Source organism: Fukomys damarensis, unplaced genomic scaffold, assembly GCF_012274545.1.
Source record: "Fukomys damarensis isolate Sample0158 unplaced genomic scaffold, DMR_v1.0_HiC HiC_scaffold_14, whole genome shotgun sequence".
Lineage (NCBI taxonomy): Eukaryota > Metazoa > Chordata > Mammalia > Rodentia > Bathyergidae > Fukomys > Fukomys damarensis.
In genome coordinates, this window is record NW_022900926.1 from 61,375,680 (window position 1) to 61,393,609 (window position 17,930).

The 17,930-nt window shown below is 41.1% G+C and overlaps 2 long non-coding RNA genes across 2 annotated transcripts in view; one reads left to right on the forward strand and one right to left on the reverse strand.

Annotated features, from left to right (window-relative positions):
• The window catches only part of LOC104855234, a 29,538-nt gene extending 17,721 nt beyond the window's left edge, over positions 1 to 11,817 (forward strand). Inside the window, exons 3-4 of the long non-coding RNA XR_778352.2 lie at positions 2,695 to 2,785; positions 11,697 to 11,817. This is a non-coding gene — a long non-coding RNA (uncharacterized LOC104855234). The remainder of the gene's footprint in view (positions 1 to 2,694; positions 2,786 to 11,696) is intronic.
• Positions 8,868 to 17,930, reverse strand: part of LOC104855235 — a 22,336-nt gene continuing 13,273 nt past the window's right edge. Inside the window, exons 3-7 of the long non-coding RNA XR_778353.3 lie at positions 16,435 to 16,595; positions 15,496 to 15,634; positions 11,655 to 11,755; positions 11,084 to 11,172; positions 8,868 to 9,423 (exon numbers count right to left, since the gene is read on the reverse strand). This is a non-coding gene — a long non-coding RNA (uncharacterized LOC104855235). The remainder of the gene's footprint in view (positions 9,424 to 11,083; positions 11,173 to 11,654; positions 11,756 to 15,495; positions 15,635 to 16,434; positions 16,596 to 17,930) is intronic.

Genomic DNA, 17,930 nt, shown 5'->3' on the forward strand with positions numbered 1-17,930 from the left:
TTTCTGTGGTTTATAAGCCATTCAGTCCATCTCATTTTATTACAGTAACTCAAACAGACTAAGTGTACTTCTGAGAGTATTCAAAAATACCGCCACGCTGAGCATGGACTGAAATGTAGACAAATAAACCAGAAAGCTTCCAGAGAAAGCATAGAAGTCTCCATGGCTTGCATTAGTCCAGGGTTCTTAGTCACCAAAACAATTCACTTGAAAAAATAAACAATTTGACTTCACCAAACTTTAAAACTTTTGCATTTGTAAAAATTAAAATTACTTCATCTTTTAATATAAGAAAGCAAGCCAAACCCTAGAATAAAATATTTTAATTCATATTTGATAACAAATGTGTATCCAGAACATATGAAAAATATTTAAGAATATATCCAATTTTTAGAAAAGCAACAAATCATAAGTCATATTACTAAAGAAGATGCAAAAATAATTAAGAGGATAAAGTAATACTCATTTATCATTAGGAAAATGAAAATAAAATCAGAATGATAGGCTATATGCTCAAATGGCTGTACTCAAAAGGACAACTAGTACCAAGAGTTGGTGAGGACGTGAAGAAATGAGAGCCCTCACACCGAATCACGGAGTGCAAATGGCTCATCCACCTCAATAAACATTTGGCAGCTTCTTAAACAGCTGAACATAAACTTAGAATACAGCAGAGCAATTCAATTCCTGAGCATCCATGCAGGAGAAATGAAAACATATGTCCACACAAAAACATGAAAATAAATGTCCCTAGCAGCGTTATTCAGAGTATCCCCAAGCTGGAAACAACTCAAATGTCCATCAGGTGATAAATGTATTGAAGAAAAGTGGAAATCCATGCAGAGGAATATTATTTGGCAACAAAATGGACAGCACTGCTGGTAATGCTTCAACATAACTGAATCCCTAAGAAGGCACAGACAAGAAGCATAATTACTAAATGATCAAAGGCAAATTCATAACGAAAAATGCAGATCAGTAATTGCTGAGAATTGGGGTAGGATTGGGGTGAAGATTAACTACAAACATGTACAAGGAAATTTTCAGGAGTATTGGAAATGTTCCAAAACTGGAATGTGGTGCTTGTTGCCTCGCTATACAAATTTACTCTAAAAAGTAATTGAGTTAGTTGTACACTTAAAATAAGTGAATTTTTGTTTTTTTAAATGATACTGCCATAAATCTCAGAACAACAAATGACATTATATTAGAAAGTATCTGGTCACATTGAGGGCATTCTCTTTAAGTGAAATAAAAAAGGACAAACGTGTAAATACTGAATAGTTTCTCTGGTGTGAAAAACTAAAAGCATAAATAAGGATCAAAATGTATAATTGATATTGTGAAATAGGAAGAAAAGTTCTAAAAGAGTAGGGGAAGTGGGAAGGGTAGGGGAAAGGAAAGAAGGAAAAAGAAAAACTATGAGAAACAGAAAATATGGAAACAAAGTCTTTGTAAATAGGGGAGGGTGGAGGGGGTGAAGAGAGAGCAGGGAAATGGGAAAAAAATAGGAACCAAGATCTGTCATGTAAAGGCACAATATCCCAATGATGAATATAACTGTACTATATACTTAAAATGTACCAATAAACTTAATGGAAAAAAAAAAGTATTTGGTCATATGATAGTTAATGAAGAAGAGATCTGCTCAGTATAAAGATATCCCCAGAATTTAAAATCACTGACTTTTTTTTCATCTGGTTCCAATCAAGGTAATAGAGTTAATTTAGTTTGCTTTCAGTATATAACAATACAACTTAAATGTAGGAGAAAAATACAGTGAGCCAACTCTCATATGACCCAAACTTGTGAGTTCATCCCTAAAAATGAGTCATGGAGGCAAGTTTTCCTTGCTTATGAAAATGTTTGAGGAAAAACTATGTGCTTGGTCTAGCATAACTGACCACAATAATTACAGTGTATGAGAATTTGTGTTGTATTTATAAGAGCACTGGCTTCGGTGGGGGTAGGGGAGTCAAAGTTTGAAATCTAACCCACAAAGAGCCAAACTAGCAATTATGGGCTGTAGATGTTTTTGTGCTTGTTCAGACGTTCTCCACCAAGAATTTGAAGACGTCCATTTTCTAAGGGAATTGCCAAATCCCAGAGCTGTATATTATTGTGTGACTTACCACGTCTCCACAATGGGGTGAAAAAAGGCCCATCTCATAAAAGAGACCACGTGTGTCCAGAAGTGATTTAGGAAGGAGGCATGATCAGAACCCTTAAAGGGGACAAAATGAACTGCCACATGTGATCAGGGATCCAGCACTAAAGCCACCACTGACAGTCACAGAGCAGGTGTCAGACAATATACTGGTCACCAGTTTGTTTTCAAACTAATAATAGCAATGCAAAAGGCCTCATATGTTCCCACAGAGCAGCAGAGGACGCTATCTTTTAAGCAGCTACTATAGAAACTGATCATTTTGCCATTTTGTTAGAATCAGTCGGGTACCAAAGCCACCTTAGACCCTAATATTGCACATGATAAGGGTCATTACTCTTCTGGGTACCATCTATGCCTTATGGTATGGAAGTTTTTTAAAGGGTATGTTCAAGTTGAATATCCTACCGTCACTTTAGACAAGAGCTTTCCAATTAGGTTATTTCACACAGATTATCCCAGTAAAAGTAGGTCTTCTTGTATAATAATTTCCTACATACTAAATGTTTTATTTCTGCTCCTTGAAGGACAAAGAAAGGAGGAATGTGGAACCATGCATCCAGGACATCTCGTAGCTAAGGCAGCATTGGAGGAAGAGAACTCTGCTCTCTAATCATGGTGAGATTTGTAAGAGAATTGAAACCCCATATATCTGGTCCTTTTCTTCTAATCCATCATAGCCCTTCTCATAGCCAGCAATAACTCTACAACATGAGGCTGTTAATTTAAACCCACATGCTCTTATCTCAGTTAGGCCCACATTTACTGAGGCTCTCCTCTCCAGTAGGTATTCTAGGAAAATCACTGCCTGCACCTGAAATCCAGCATCTACAGCCACACCCTATGCCTACGTGAAGATTTTTCTGTTTTCAAACTAACCCTGAGGAGGAATTAGTAACAGGGGAAACAGCTGACCCTGAATGTTCTGCCTGCTGAAGCATGTGCCCAAGGTTGTCTCTGATTCCTGAATCATAGGCAAGATGACCACATCCTTTGATGTTGTTTTCCTTGAGAGTCTAGTAAGAGGTATTTCCTATTCTCCTCACAGGGACTTGTGTAAGTTAATGCTGCTTCTAAAATACTTCAAAGGCACTATAAATGCACAAAACATTATCAGTCCCTCTCCACAGTGTTTGCCTCCCACACACCTAGACCATCCCTGCAGGGGAAACAGAATGTGAACTATTCCCTAGTTTTCACCCCTCTAGTAGTATTATTTAACATTTTGATAACATACATAATTTAACCAATTGCGTCCACAGTCTTGTTTCAACTAAGTTTTTAACTCCTACATGAATTTTACACTTATGTGTATCTTAAATGCACGGAGGCCACGGGTGGTAAGTGACCACCACACTGCACAGCACAGGTATGTTGGTCAGCCTTGTGTCGCTGAGACAGAACACCGGGCACCACCACTTAAGAAAGACGTTTATTTGGCCCATAATTTCATAGACTTGCGGATGTGACTGGCCACCTCCAAGGCAGAAACATCACAGCAGCAAGGTGTGGTTGAGGAATGCTTCTCAACTTGCAGGAGCAAACAGTAAGCAAGAGCCACAGAGAAAGGGAGAGGCCAGAGGCAACTCTGTGCCCTCCCAGGTCCTGTCCCGTGTGGCCCCATTTCCTAAGAACTCATCGCTGTGTTCATCTACTGATCAGTACAGTGTCCGGTGATCTAATCACTTTCCAGAAGACCCACCTATAAAACTATAAGTCTTTTGTGGGACATCTAGGTCTAAACCAAGAGTTCTAGAAGTTTGGTTTGTGAAAATCATCGAGAACTAAACTATAGACCTAGAATAATTCTTTTGCATTGTTAAACTTTTGCGATTCTAGTCCTGTGGCCATGCTATTGGATCTTACTCTGAGTTGAACAACCTATTCACCAGAAATAATGTTTTTGAATTACCAAACTCACATAACTATGCAATTCATAAATTTGATCTAATGATTTGCTTAGCTCACCTTCAAACGTGAAATATTGTCCATTACTGGTAAACATAGTGTGAAAATTTAAGATGCCAGTTAATCGGGTCATGATTTTAATACTGGACTATTCTTCTTTTGGAATAAAGCTCACTCCAGTCCACCAAAATGATTTAGAATGAATATCTCCCTGCCACCATCAGAACACAAGCTAACAGAGCTGTTGAAGTTAGGCCCATTATTTGCATATCTTATCTTGTCTGTGGTGGCTCTGCCCTTGGCAAAGGTCAGGGACACAGACATGGAGCCTGAGGGGCTGGTTTACAATCTCCTGATAATTAACTTCCCAGACGTAAAGTTCCTGACCCTGCAAAGAGAGACTGTCTAGTCTCTTCCTGTGTGCGAAAGCTGTAAACAAACTGAAGAGAAGAAAAATGAGGTGCAAATATGCTCTCTTCAGAGTAAACACCAAGCCAGCTAGGCTCTGATTCCACTGGAATGTGTTGTGAATTCCGAGGGCAGGCACACGCAGGTCACAGAACGAGCGGTGCTTCTGTCCTTCTGATGGACACAGCAAGGACACCTGGCTAAGCACATCCATGCATTCAATTCCACAAATCCAACTCTGCATTGACACTTTGGGTTATGTTTTTATGCATTTTGATAGTTTTGAATCTTAATTAAGGGAGATCAAGGCACGCTCTTTCAGTAACCACTTGTTTCTGAAGACCGAAAACCAGCCGTAAGTGGCAGCATGCTTCGGTATCTCTGTTTGCCATTTCTGATGCTTCTTCGGCTTTTGGTTTTTCTCTTCTCACAAGAGAAATCTAACATAATAAGCAAAATAAAGAAAAAGAAGCTTCCCGGACTACTTTGTATCTGAGCACATCTGTGACTTGGTATTAAGCAACCAAACATCCAACCAGCTTGGAACTGTATCCCCTGACAGCCCTTTAAGGAATGGTCTCCATTCTCCTCCTTTGAGCTTCTTGCAGGACAGGGCCTGGCTAGGTGACTGGGGTGCTCACCATGAATGCAAAATTTGAGGAGGCTCAAAAATAAGCAATAAATATACCTATTACAGTGCAATGTTTTAAAAGTCAAAATCAAGACCAAAAAAAAAAAAATTATGACAAACAAAATTATAAAATTTTAAATATAGGCAGTGCCTGAGCCTGCCTTGGTGCAACTCTGCCCTATTGGTTTCCCTGGCCCCAGGCCCTCTGCCTTGGAAGGAGCAGTGTGTGCTCTGGGCTGGGCTTGCAGGGACAAACTTGTTGTTCAGATCTGCCCACCCGCTCTGCCCATCCAAGCTCTGAGAGCTTCCCCGGCGAGCTGCTGTAAAGGAACCTACAGCTGGCCCTGGCAGCCAATGTCTGAAGGACAAGCACACCAACCTTGCTGACGGACCAGGCTCCCCAACAGACCCCTGTTTCTTGCAATTTGTCTTTCTGCATAAGTGCTGAGTTTAGGAAGGGATGAGGGTGCTTGGTGCTGACCCTCAACCCTCCAGACAGTACTGTAATCCCTGTGCATTGTTCTTCATTTCACAGCAAACAGCCTCGCAGCGCACAGGTGGTATCTTAGTTGGTTTTGTGGTACTAGAACAGAATGCCTGACAGCTTATTTAAAAATAAATAAATAAAAGTATTTCTTACAGTTGTGAAAGCTAGAGAGTTGAAGGCTGAAGGCCCAGCATGGAGGATGCTGGTGAGGATGTTTGTGGTACCTCATTCCAGAGTGAAAGGCAGAAGACAAGGTGTCATACCAGTGGGCAAAGAAAGACAAACAAAGAGAGGCAAAACAGAGAGACACAGCAGGAGTTGGAGACCAACTCAAGGACTCAGTCCCTTCAATTCGGCACACATCTGCTCCTGAGTGTGGGTTTCTCATGACCTAAATACTCTCATAGGATCCCATCTTCCATCACTATTCCACTGGGGATTAAGTTTCCCACATAAGCTTTTTGGGGGACACAATCTACAGCAGACTGTGGGCACCAGTCACTAGATTAATAGTGGTAGGGCCATTTGAATGCGTTATCTTAAAGTCACCCAAAACAAACTGAAATTTTTCTTTCCTCTTGGATTTGCTTGCTTCATTCTATAGATAACACATGAGAAACAAATGAGACATTTTAATTCGATCCAAAGTGAATAGCTGATCTGCTAATCACATATTTTGTAACAATATCCTTCTACATTGAAAAGTTTACTGGGTAGTAAGTGAGACAGGTCAGAATTTGCAGCTTTAAATTATCAAAATTGCTTTATATTTTTATTTTGTTTTAATCTCTTTCTTTCTTCTGACTTCTTTTGACTGGGAATCCATCCCTGAGATTTGCTTTCTTAAAAGAAGGATCAAAGATATTGTCCGCTGGCAGCCAGGAAGTGGGTAATGCCCCTTCCCCAAAGGTCAGCTGTGGGGCTATGGCCAATGCTCTGGGAAGGGGCCCCTGAGCTAGAAAACAGGGTCATGCATTTCTGCAAAGCCATGTGACAGCCAAGAACCCTCCAGAGCCGGACAAGGGGAAGTATCCCAATAATGATTCTGTGGCTGGCTGTACAATCTCACAAAGTCCTAAGGGATCTTTCAAAGTAACCTGTGCAAACTGCATGTCTATGTAAAATCTATTACTTGAATCCTTTATTTTCTCAATTAGACTTGTTATCAAATAAATATAAGCAACTGACACCAACACAAATGTAATGAAACAAGATGTAACCTATTCAGGACTAAGACCTAATAATTTAATAGCATACACACATATAATTGTTTTATTGTAGGCTTCTGAAAACAGAGGACACTTTCAGATAGCCCCAAGGGGAAAAACAAAAAGAAAAAACTCAGACCCAGGGAGTCTGATGAGAGGTGAAAATATAAATGACCTGTGCTTTGTTTGTTGTAAAACGGCCTAACCCCAGGTCATTTATCTTCAGTTACTGCCCGAGCTCTGGGCAGGACTATTTTCCTTTCTTTAGTTAATGGGAAAAATTTTCCTGTATGCAGCAGTACAAACAAAGGTCACCAAGCTGTGGCCAGCGTGTCAGCAGGAGCCCTGTTCCTGACTGTAAGGGTAAATCACCTTACCAATCAGGAAAAAGAAAATTTTTTTCCTGAAAAAAAAAAAAAATGTTTTTCACACATTCATTTCCACATAAGGAAAAAGCCAGACAAGTAGCAAATTATAAATCCCCAACACGCAAATTGCCCTTCTCTATTTCCATTTTAAAAGCCAAAGGCTTTTTTTTCTAACTGATTCATTACTGAGCTCCTTTTATGCCTTCTTTCTCACCGTGAAAGGATTTCCACATTTTGAAAAAAAAAAAAAAATGTTTTTCACACATTCATTTCCACATAAGGAAAAAGCCAGACAAGTAGCAAATTATAAATCCCCAACACGCAAATTGCCCTTCTCTATTTCCATTTTAAAAGCCAAAGGCTTTTTTTTCTAACTGATTCATTACTGAGCTCCTTTTATGCCTTCTTTCTCACCGTGAAAGGATTTCCACATTTTGAGCGCCAATTGGTATGCCAAATTTCAGTTTTGTTTTCCTTTACCATCCATTAATGGGGCTTATTATTGAATGACATTACAGATTAATCACAGCTCTGGAGAACAAAATTCTACTTGAGGTCAGCATAGGTGGATTCTGGTTGGCAGAAAAGCTAAAGGTGGGAGAAACGCTGCGACAATAAGCCATGAAACAGCTAGGAAGGGTCACAGGGATTTTTTATCTATGGGTAACAATTTATCTTGTTTGTTTGCTTGTTAAACCAACCCCTACTTTGTCCATGAGCTGTCCTGAATTCACGGTAATGTGACTGTCTGGTTCCTTCACAGAAGCAGACAGAAAGGAGGCCACTGATGGGAATTATAAAGCAATATGTTGTATAACAATTTGGACTAGGGGCCAGAAGTCTTTTCCTGTAAACATCCAAATAGTAAATATTTTAGGTCTGGGGGACACATGTAGTTACTGTAGCAAATTTTGTTTGTTTTTCTTACAGCATTTTAAAATGTAAAAACCATTTTTAATTCTCGAACTATACACAAAAAAGCCACACTGGGCCCACAGACTGTACTTTGCCAACATTTTCATTAAACAATTTATACACAGCCATTAACATCAGCCCCTCAAAAAAAGAAATTGAGAAATCATGACTAGTTGTTTAAAACTAGCCTCACCAGTTCACTGTTCAAACATTACAAGCATGTTAAAATATAAAGTGTTGACTCAAAGGGATAGATTTCAGTTTTTTTTCCTCCTCATTCCAGAAAAGTATTAAATTTAAGAAAATAATTGTAGTGTCTAATTAAAATTGTGAAGCTTTGAATGTTGGTAAAGTTTTCTTCTTTAAAACTTTTCTAGCTGAGCATGGTGGCACCTGCCTGTAATCCCAGCACTCAGGAGGCTGTAACAGGAGGGTTGCCATGAATTTGAGGCCAGCCGGGGCTACATAATCAGTACAAAGCCCACCTGAAGTACATAGTAAGACCCTGTCTCAAAGAATTTTTCTTTCATAAACTATATAAAAACACTCAAAAGATTCCTAAAATAGTCTTAGCTGGTCAATTATATATTTCTCACATGTCAAGGTAGTGTTGATTTGATTATTTATAAGGAAAAGAACAAGGAAATTAATGAGAATAAAGATCTATAATCAATGACTATTCGGCAGAACAGTTAAGATTTTAAAAGCACAACTGGAGGTAAAACTACCACATTTTCATCAGAAAAAAAAAAGAACAAAACAGAGATGTGTTAGTATTAGTTCTTTAATACACATGCCCTAGAGGTCAGCAAAGCCAGAGCCATCCTTCATGGTAGGAAGTGTGGAATCCAGGGCCAAAACGTGCAGGGCTGACTGCTGTCTCTGCAACGTCCTCAGTGACCCTCAGCGTAGGGGGAGCAGTTTCATATTCCGTTCTCTTGAAACACCCAATTTTTTTCATGTCTTTCTGTGGCTCTTTGAATTCTACCTTATAGGAAAACCCTACAATTTTTTTCTTATCAGAAAACGAGCGTTTGGCTGAATTTCTATGCGCAGTACTGCAGTTCCCCACCAGGTCCAGTCTGCCTCGGAGCTTCAACTGCCCTCTGTGCCTGGCTGCCGTCTCCTGCCCAGGAGCGCGGTCTCTGGGGTGACTGCGCCTCCTCTGCGAACTCGCAGCTCCCCTGAGGCTTCAGGCTAGGGCCAAGTGGGGGCAGAATTCAGACTCTGGGAGCAGAGGCCGTGCTTTATATGTTACACATCGGCTTCTGGAATACGCTTCAGCCTGGATTCCTGTCCATCCGAGACTTACTGCGGCGGAAAATTATTTCCTAAAAGACAGAAACCAGAAATGTTTTTCAAAATTCAGACTTTCTCGTTCCCGCTGTTCGAGCATCACACGAGCCGTACAACGCTGCAGTGTTAGCAATGGGGGAGACGCGGCGTCACCCTCACTGGGCTCCGGTGAAAGCTGCGCACCAGCGAGGGCAGCACAGCCATGCGCGGAGTCAGAACAGCACAGCAGAGGGTTGTTGGCCTCCAGCCTTGAGCTGCTAGGGCGTTACCTGGACACAAGCTACATTGCAACAAACGCATTTCTGAGAACCTCAGTCACTTCTGCTGCGACCCTGCTGTGTGTCAGCCTAGGCCCCACGTCCCCTGAACGCCAGCGCGGGGAGAGGAGGATGATGCAGTTTAGCCTCTGATGGAGCAGCGCTGCCTGGTTTTTTTTGTTTTGTTTTTTGGTACCTGGGATTGAACTCAGGTCCTTGAGCTTGCGAGGCAGGCACCGAAACCACTGAGCCAAAACCCCGGCCCACTCACCACCCTCTACCCTCTACCACCTGTGGGTTTCTATTCGTGGTCACTGGAAGGTTCTTTGTCTGAACTCTAAACTGCCCCGTAGAGATACAAACATCTCTAAGAAAGTGAAGTGTCTCACAGACTCACAACAGAAACCAAAGGGAACACTGCTTGGTAAAAATAACACAGCAGCCGTAAATTACTGCGATCCACGACTGAATCCAGGCTCTCCTGGGCCTGCACCGCAGAGCTCACGGCCTCCAAGCCTGGAAAGGGCCTGACTTTCCTGGACTCAGGCTAGAAACTGTTGGGGTGTTATGATTCACACAGCCTCGTTTTTCCCTCGGGTGTTAAGTACCAGACCTTGTTAGAGCTGCATTTATCAGTCCCACAGCGAAGCTCCCCTCCTGCCATTGTGATCTCTCAGCTTTCCTAACAGAAACTTCAGTCTGCAGCTATGAAGGAGGCCCAAAGCGGCAGTGTGAGCTTCCCGCTTCCGGGAGCTTTGTATGGTGAGCTTTCCTGTGAAAAGCTCAGGAAAGTGGGGATGAAAGTGTGCGGGTACTAAGCACAGGTAGGATTTAGACAAGAGGAGGTGTGGTTTTTTTATGTTTTAGGGAAAATGCTTCATGAATTCTTTTTAGAAGAATGAAAGCTGTCTGGCCTGAGGTAGATTCTGTCAGTCTGCGGCTGACTACCTGTTCTCCTTGGAGCGCTAGAGAAGAGACTTTATTGTCTAGTTCTCTAATTCCAAAGCATAGGGCGCTTGAGCATTTGACATAGTTTGCAGTTCAGCCACTCATTTATTACTAAAGTGCGCAGCGCACAATTGGGATAACTCCTCACATAAATGAAATCAAAGACCCTTATCACAATTATCCCTATGTACCAAACAGCAGTTTTGTATGGTCAGCCTGGTTTTATTGAGTTTGCTGTTCCATTTTGATATTTTGTTTTGTATAAAGCTAGAAGAAATTTTTTCCTGACCTTGTAGGTACCACCCTAACACTACCCTTTAAAAACATCTCTTTGCAGGGGAAGTAGCTCAGCAGCACTACGCCTGCTTGGTAAGCACAAGGTCCTGAGTTTGATCCCTGGTACTGCCAAAAAAACAAAAACAAATAAAAACATCTCTTTACCCACTTCTTTTACAGAGTATCGTTAGAGAATGTTCATATAAAGTCTTACCTTTGAATGTCCCATTGAGTGCTCTGGTTAATTGTGTTCCCCTGAAATTCCTGCTTTGAAGCCCTGGCCCCGGCACCATGGGATTTGACCTTGAAAGGAGTAACTAAGTTAAAATGGGTCATTAAGGTGAGTCCTTACCCTACAGGACTGGTCCTTATACAAAGACAAGATGAGGAGATACACCACATGTCAGGGACACAGTAAAGAAAGTGGCCATCTGAGAAACAAAAGAGAGGCCTGCTAGTACTTTGACCTCCAGCCTCCAGGAGGTAACAGAACAAGTGTCTGCTGTAGAAAGCCACTGGGGTATGGTATCTTGTTGTGGTAGTTCTAGCAAACTAATATACTACCCAAATTCCAAAGTTTTCAATATAAAGAGGCAGCCAGATATGTATGTAGGAGCCAGGGAATCCAAAAAGGAGAATTTTTAAAATAAAGATTCTAGTCAAGTTTATTCGCTTCCTACTAATAAATTGGAACCATTATAAAATAGTCACCACAATCATATTGTGAGGATTAATAAGATAACATTGGATAAGTACTCCTTTGGAGATAAATTCCAGAATTTTACCTGGATACATGATTTTAAAATGCAGTTTTCTTTGCTCTACAGAGTATGAAGACACCACCAGCAGCAGCAGCCTTCATTAATCTTCTTTGTTCTGGTCTTTACTAAGTAGGGTTGGTGGAGTAAGGAATGTTGTGAACCAAGGTGAAATATAAGAAGAAGGCAAGTAACTGACAAATAAAAAATCGAGTCCTACCATTTTTACTGAACACAATAACCTTCTAGTCAAATCTTACTAAATTAATTTTTCAGTATTTGTAACAAAGCAGAATTTTAAAAAATAGAACAAAAACAAGTTAGACTCATACAGAGGTTCTACTGGGCGGACAATTCTCTTTGAACTTCAATTTCTGCATTTGAAAAATACAATGACAAACTTCCTCCTAATAATTATAATCTGGGTAATTTATACTCACACTGATACTGAGAATAAGCAAAAGACTTGGACAAAATATTTAAAATGAGGATGATGAGGATGATGATAGTAGTTGCTTTTTAGAAACATCAAAGAGATAACCAGATACTGAGGAATTACTGGGGCAGAATTTAGAAGACAGATCCCACAAAAATAAAAGCTAATTTTTGCTCTGGTGTTTTTTTGCTCATCTAAAAAATAAAGTTGTGGCAAAAAATAAGCTGAGTCTCCTGGCAATCTTGGAAACTAGAAAGAGATAAGGTAAGCTTTAGCATCCACCAAAGCTGGAGACTCCAGTAAATCAGCCCATGTATTGGGTCAGCACCAGCTACCATACCAACATACCCTAGGCTGGATGGTTCAACCCACAAAAATTATTTTCTCATCACTCTGAAGGTTCTGGGTCAAAAACTAAATGTTGCACCAGTGACGCCCTTTGGGGACCCTCTTCCTGGCTGGTAGGTGCCGCCTTCCCGCTGTGTCCTACATCACAGAGATGACGATCGGAAGCTCTCTGATATCTCTCCTTTAAGGTCTCTAATCCATTGGACTGATGCTCCACCCTTAGGATTCTATTTCACCCTAATGGCCTCCTTACTCCAAATATAGTCAAAATAGGATTTAGCACCTCAACATATGAATTTTAGGGAGAAACAATTTCGGTCTTTCACACCCATCCTAACTGGAAACTTTATCACCACAGGGCAAAGGGGTCTAGAAGTTGTGTCATTCTGCTGCATGGCTGTAGTGCTCTGGGACCAGACAAAAGGTTCTAAGATTGTTACCTGGCTTGATGTTATCCAATATGTATCCATAAATAGAATGAACTTTTATATTTAATGTATCCTTTCATGTGTGTGCTATATTACATTTATAAAAGATTAGACAATATAATCACAATGCCTTATGTTTCAGGCCTTCAAGGATTTGTCACAGAGCCTGCTACTGCCTGGAATGCTCAGTGCTCTTTTCTTACCTCCCTCTGTTCTACATCTTTTCTTTTCTTCTCCTTTCTGTCCTCTCATCCCTCTGACACTCAGCTCCAACTCACTTAGTTTGACTGTTTCGCGAGGTGATGAGTCACTCTCGAGCCTAGTCAGGTCCTGTGGGAAACACTGCCAGGAAGGGGGCTAGGTGAAGCCATAAAAGCTTCAGGCCTATCCGAGGGCATGTACTCCAAAGTGTTTTTCAAAATAATAAATCTGAACATTCATACTTTATGTTTACAAATCCATCGCTTTAAAATAAGTTGTGGCTGGAGGTGCATCCGAAGACCAGGCCTCAAGGCAAGATGCAATGGCCAGACCTCTGTGCCTCCCAAGGGATAAGCAGTGACTTCGAATTGGGCTGTAATTAGCACCGCCTGGTCCAGGAAGTCCAGACGGGCATCCGTCTGCCAGCTGAGAATTCCTTCTTCTGTTCCAGGGGACGTGAACTAGGCATAGCTGATATCTAGCAAGTTGGGAGTTCTGCTTCTCCTGTATTGTCAGGACTCAGTTTCCCATGACAGTTGTATGAGAAACCTTCTTGGAGACTCTGGATGCATCTGTCTTTATCTGTATCTCCTCAGGAGCAGATTTTACTTCCTGACCCAGGAGGGGGTTATGTTGACCTGAGAGAGAATGAGGCCACTGCTCATTACAGAGGGTACCTCTTGACATCACCTCTCGTTTCTGGTGAGAGCAGCCACTAGCTCTTATCTTCAGTGCTGTTATATGTAAGCAATCTTTTTTCTAGGGAGTTGAGAGCCTCTAACTGCTTAAAAGGAGGAACACCTGGGGCTGCTGAGGTTTTCAGAAAGGAAGAGAAAAAAAGAAAAGAAATAAAGTATGCAACAGAGGGCAAGGTGTTGGGAGAAGTGAGGAAACAAACAAACAAAAAAATTCTTCAGCTAAAATTACCAAAGTCATGATACCTCCTTTTATCTCCTGGCTGGCTCATGAAGAGAAAATGTTACTGGTCAGGTTCTGAGGAGGTTCTTGAAGCTGAAGAAAGGAGCTTAACCCACACTACCCATGGAATAGATTTCAGGTTCACTGGCTTCCATCACAGGAAAAGAATTTTCAGGACACATCACTAAAAGACACAAAAAGGTTTATTAGACCAAAATTTAAATCACATACTCAAATAAAGTACAGATGCAAGAGAGACAGAGAGAGGAGCTGGGAATATTTACGTGGTTTGGGCAGTGGAAATCTGTGGAATTTGCCCATCTAGTCATGGTTTGGGGGTTGGAAGAGTGTGGGCCACAAGGAGAAAGGTGATGGTCCATTTATAGAGGGAGCCTATTTTACAGCGGAGTTGGCACAGTAGGACTGGAGTGGCTGCACTCATTTACAGGTGAAAGCAAGTTGTCCGGGCTTACTGTGTTAGGGGGAAAAGAAAAAGAATAAAAAGTAAGCCTTGCTTGTGTCCTGAAGTTATGATTTTCATTTTAAAATTATGCTTTTCCTTATCTCTTTTCTACCTATCTTTATTTCTTCCATCCTATTCAAAAGGACAGTGGATTTGTGGGAACAATTAGCAAAGTCTAACCATGCATTAGATCTCTTTCTCACCATACTATTTCATTTAATATCCTTTTTTCTCCAGGTGTCAAAAATCAATTTTTTAAAATGACACATTTATGTTATACAGTTGTTTTCGCATGTAGCCTATTGCTATTTGAAAGCAGAGTGACATTCTTTGGAATTAGGAAGGTTCTAGTATGCACATCTTCTTTTCCTTCTCTACTTCATATTATGGCAACCCCTTGATTCTGAGAAATAAAACTTGGGAACTGTTCTCCAAATGTTTGTTACCAAAAGAAAACATGTTATCCTTTCAATGCAGTCAGATGCAATCAGTAAATAGCTGGTCAAAAACTAAATGTTGCACCAGTGACGCCCTTTGGGGACCCTCTTCCTGGCTGGTAGGTGCTGCCTTCCCGCTGTGTCCTACATCACAGAGATGACGATCGGAAGCTCTCTGATATTTCTCCTTTAAGGTCTCTAATCCATTGGACTGATGCTCCACCCTTAGGATTCTATTTCACCCTAATGGCCTCCTTACTCCAAATATAGTCAAAATAGGATTTAGCACCTCAACATATGAATTTTAGGGAGAAACAATTTCGGTCTTTCACACCCATCCTAACTGGAAACTTTATCACCACAGGGCAAAGGGGTCTAGAAGTTGTGTCATTCTGCTGCATGGCTGTAGTGCTCTGGGACCAGACAAAAGGTTCTAAGATTGTTACCTGGCTTGATGTTATCCAATATGTATCCATAAATAGAATGAACTTTTATATTTAATGTATCCTTTCATGTGTGTGCTATATTACATTTATAAAAGATTAGACAATATAATCACAATGCCTTATGTTTCAGGCCTTCAAGGATTTGTCACAGAGCCTGCTACTGCCTGGAATGCTCAGTGCTCTTTTCTTACCTCCCTCTGTTCTACATCTTTTCTTTTCTTCTCCTTTCTGTCCTCTCATCCCTCTGACACTCAGCTCCAACTCACTTAGTTTGACTGTTTCGCGAGGTGATGAGTCACTCTCGAGCCTAGTCAGGTCCTGTGGGAAACACTGCCAGGAAGGGGGCTAGGTGAAGCCATAAAAGCTTCAGGCCTATCCGAGGGCATGTACTCCAAAGTGTTTTTCAAAATAATAAATCTGAACATTCATACTTTATGTTTACAAATCCATCGCTTTAAAATAAGTTGTGGCTGGAGGTGCATCCGAAGACCAGGCCTCAAGGCAAGATGCAATGGCCAGACCTCTGTGCCTCCCAAGGGATAAGCAGTGACTTCGAATTGGGCTGTAATTAGCACCGCCTGGTCCAGGAAGTCCAGACGGGCATCCGTCTGCCAGCTGAGAATTCCTTCTTCTGTTCCAGGGGACGTGAACTAGGCATAGCTGATATCTAGCAAGTTGGGAGTTCTGCTTCTCCTGTATTGTCAGGACTCAGTTTCCCATGACAGTTGTATGAGAAACCTTCTTGGAGACTCTGGATGCATCTGTCTTTATCTGTATCTCCTCAGGAGCAGATTTTACTTCCTGACCCAGGAGGGGGTTATGTTGACCTGAGAGAGAATGAGGCCACTGCTCATTACAGAGGGTACCTCTTGACATCACCTCTCGTTTCTGGTGAGAGCAGCCACTAGCTCTTATCTTCAGTGCTGTTATATGTAAGCAATCTTTTTTCTAGGGAGTTGAGAGCCTCTAACTGCTTAAAAGGAGGAACACCTGGGGCTGCTGAGGTTTTCAGAAAGGAAGAGAAAAAAAGAAAAGAAATAAAGTATGCAACAGAGGGCAAGGTGTTGGGAGAAGTGAGGAAACAAACAAACAAAAAAATTCTTCAGCTAAAATTACCAAAGTCATGATACCTCCTTTTATCTCCTGGCTGGCTCATGAAGAGAAAATGTTACTGGTCAAGTTCTTAGGAGGTTCTTGAAGCTGAAGAAAGGAGCTTAACCCACACTACCCATGGAATAGATTTCAGGTTCACTGGCTTCCATCACAGGAAAAGAATTTTCAGGACACATCACTAAAAGACACAAAAAGGTTTATTAGACCAAAATTTAAATCACATACTCAAATAAAGTACAGATGCAAGAGAGACAGAGAGAGGAGCTGGGAATATTTACGTGGTTTGGGCAGTGGAAATCTGTGGAATTTGCCCATCTAGTCATGGTTTGGGGGTTGGAAGAGTGTGGGCCACAAGGAGAAAGGTGATGGTCCATTTATAGAGGGAGCCTATTTTACAGCGGAGTTGGCACAGTAGGACTGGAGTGGCTGCACTCATTTACAGGTGAAAGCAAGTTGTCCAGGCTTACTGTGTTAGGGGGAAAAGAAAAAGAATAAAAGGTAAGCCTTGCTTGTGTCCTGAAGTTATGATTTTCATTTTAAAATTATGCTTTTTCTTATCTCTTTTCTACCTATCTTTATTTCTTCCATCCTATTCAAAAGGACAGTGGATTTGTGGGAACAATTAGCAAAGTCTAACCATGCATTAGATCTCTTTCTCACCATACTATTTCATTTAATATCCTTTTTTCTCCAGGTGTCAAAAATCAATTTTTTAAAATGACACATTTATGTTATACAGTTGTTTTCGCATGTAGCCTATTGCTATTTGAAAGCAGAGTGACATTCTTTGGAATTAGGAAGGTTCTAGTATGCACATCTTCTTTTCCTTCTCTACTTCATATTATGGCAACCCCTTGATTCTGAGAAATAAAACTTGGGAACTGTTCTCCAAATGTTTATTACCAAAAGAAAACATGTTATCCTTTCAATGCAGTCAGATGCAATCAGTAAATAGGGAGAAGTCCTCTTTGTATCCTGATTCACAGCCATCTTGTCAGCTCAGGAAAGCCTGTGGATAGCATAGAACCATTTTTCCAACCCAAGAGGTTGTCTAACCTTTAAAATAGGAGCTCATGGTCACATTGACATAAACGGTGAAGGGGCAGGGTATGTCTGGAATATTTTTTCCTCACAAATCTAATTTTGACAAATGGGATTATGAATGGTATGTCATTAGCTAACAAACTGTCCAAAAATGTACATGCAGAGGCAAAAACAGGCTCAGATTGTGCCAAGTGCTCCTGGAAACAACTTTTCTTCTTCACTTCAAGAAAACTGGAGGAAAAATAAATGATGCAGTCAATAGAAGCTGGCCCTGGTGATGCATGTCTGTCATTCCAGCACTCGGAAGGAAGAGGCAGGAGGGTGACACGTTCAGTTCACTCAGAGCCTGGGCAACTCAGTAACTTAATGCCCTGTCTCATAAAAACCAAAGTCAGGGCTGGGGTTATAGCTCAGTGGTTCTGCTGCCTGCCTCGCAAGCACAAGGACCTGAGTTCAGTCCCAGTACCAA